This window comes from Numida meleagris, chromosome 2 (genome assembly GCF_002078875.1).
Source record: "Numida meleagris isolate 19003 breed g44 Domestic line chromosome 2, NumMel1.0, whole genome shotgun sequence".
Classification (NCBI taxonomy): domain Eukaryota; kingdom Metazoa; phylum Chordata; class Aves; order Galliformes; family Numididae; genus Numida; species Numida meleagris.
This window is the reverse complement of record NC_034410.1, coordinates 55,136,683-55,139,182: the sequence shown is the minus strand read 5'-3', so window position 1 is coordinate 55,139,182 and position 2,500 is coordinate 55,136,683. Positions and strand designations below refer to the sequence as shown.

General features: G+C 33.8%; 2 long non-coding RNA genes across 8 annotated transcripts in view; one reads left to right on the top strand and one right to left on the bottom strand.

Moving 5' to 3' along the window:
- Positions 1 to 2,500, top strand: part of LOC110394787 — a 55,396-nt gene that overhangs the window by 2,941 nt on the left and 49,955 nt on the right. The gene's annotated exons all lie outside the window — the stretch shown is intronic.
- LOC110394786 overlaps positions 1 to 2,500 on the bottom strand; it is a 34,754-nt gene that overhangs the window by 10,452 nt on the left and 21,802 nt on the right. The window lies entirely within an intron of this gene.

Genomic DNA, 2,500 nt, shown 5'->3' with positions numbered 1-2,500 from the left:
ATTGTTTGATGTGTTTAATCTGGAATTATTCAACAGAACCAGCTTCTTTTAGTTCACTAATTTTGCATTTTTTCCAACAAAGAAACAGTGATAGAGCTGTCTTCTTTAAGAAATGCATTGTCAACTTCATATGCAGCACTTTATTATTTCAGGGTTTGTGGGTGAGTGGGGTAATGCTGATTCTTTCCAGAAAGAATTTTCTTCACATTGGAAAGGAATAGAATTGCTGTCTTTCTTATTATTTCCAAATTCATAACCGTATACTAACTTGTCCTTTGTGACATTCATATGCTAAATATGCATCACAACCAGTATAACTCTCATCTTTAATGTACCATTGCCAAAATTACCATACTATTACAAAACATTCTTAACATAGTGGAAAAAATACAATTGGTCAAAAATTCTAGACTGACATATATCTCATCTCACAGAATCATAGAATGGCATTGGTTTGAAGTGAATGTGTGATTACAGTTTTATGTGTATACAAGCACAGGTCTACTTCATTTTTGAGTGGCATATCAGTGACTACTGAAAATAAAGGAGACTAGTAAACTTTGTTGACGAGAAAGAGGGAGAATCTACAAACTATGTGGATAAAGACATAATCTGAATGAGGACTGAAAAGCAATGAGCCTGTCATTTTTTTTTTAATTTCACAGCATTGCAACTGTAAGTCAAAACTACCATTACCTTTGTTGCCTAAATATTTTGGAGTCCAATTTTCTCTTCATTTTATTTTCAAAGCAATTTTGTTTTTTGGTGACATTTTCAGGACGTGTAAAAAAGTCTAAATTGTGTTAATACATACAATCATTATATATGCAGTAGATAATTTCCTAATAGAGAATGAGAGTTTGAAACTTTATGTCCTGAACATGTGTTATAGCATAGAAAGGTTTACAATTCTTCCTTGGTTCCAAACAACTTCTTTCTGTAATCTTTGAAAGTTTCCTTTCCCACACAATTAGATTTACCTTGAAAAGAGATTCTCATTTTCTCTGGAAACTAGGCTGACTGCAAAAAACTTAATTCCAGAGCTTAGATGATCTTTTGGGGATCCTAGACCTAAGATATTTGTTTACATTTGTAGTTGTTTTTTATGGTGTTTTCTTGTTTGCTTTAACTTTATGAAGCAGTTTTTAGAGTCCTGAAAACATCTAATTGTAAAAGCTTGGTTTGGTGCATCAATGAATGCAGAGGATTTTTTTCTAAAAGTCAAAATTTCCCCTTGATTTCAGAGACCAATATGTATTATATCATAAATTAATCAGAACATCCACTTGAGCTATCAAACTTAGTGTCCCTCTGTAGTATAGCAGTCTCAACAAGTATTTTGATACATTTCTACTGAGAACAGGTACGTATTAAAGTTGGACAAAATAAAAAGATTATAGTTATAATGGGAGTTTTGTTGACAGCAAAGCTATGCGAGACATAAAGAGACCAAAATCTGCTCTAACCAACCTCTTTATTTGCATAGAAATTGTGATGAAAGAGAATGTTAAAAATAGGCAATTAAAAAAAAGGTTAAATTCAAGGTTAAAAAAAGGTTAAAATGTAAAAAAAAAGGCAATAAAGACAGAGGAGGACTTCAGAAGCATGTTCTCTTATTTATTTAGCTATTTATTTTGGCTTGAAGATTCTGTACACCTTTGAAACATTTCTGAAAATCTTGGTTATCAACTCAAGCTTCTGCAGTGCAGAGCAGCAGCAGCATGGCTGATAGAGCAGGTCAGAAAGCACAAGGCACAACTAATGGAAGTGATTAGTGGTGAACAAGTTAATGGGAACAGATAACACAGATAAATGCTATTGAGAACAGCCAATATGAGAAGATAATAGAAGTAGCTAATGACAAGCACGGCTAGTAGGAACAAATAGAAAGGTTTTCACTTCTGCGAAAAGACAAACTGCCAAATATGAATGAAAAGCAACAAGTGCTGATTTTAGCACACAGAGTTAATAGCTAACCTAATGAATGACCAGTTTCACCCCAAAGATCCAGTAGCCTTGGTTTGATGAGTCTTCAGTACACAATAAAAGAACAAGAACTACTTAAAACAGAGAGAAATTGTAGAGTTTTGATAGCAGCTCATCCTTCTCTGTAGCTGGACTCTTCTGTACTTGGACAACAAACTGGAGGGCAATCTACATACTTTGGCAACTCGGGTAGCTGTCATTCAGAGCGGTTGCAAATGGGCTTGCACAGAAATACAGCAGCAGTTATATGCCAGGGTTATTTTGTTGCTGTTTTTTTTTTTTTCAAAATGTTGATTCATATATAAATATCAGTTTTCACTCTTAGTGCCAAACTTTGCCTGTTTTGTCTAAATCCATTGCTTTGCTTAGTCCCCTCATTTCCTGGGCTGAGATAGGGTGATGTAATCTGCTAGACTGGAATGTTATCTTTTGCTGTCTAGAATTTGTAAAATGGAAGTCAGAATTAAAGCTTCCTTATGAATTTCATTCCGTTCTTTTTTTTTTTTTTTTTTTT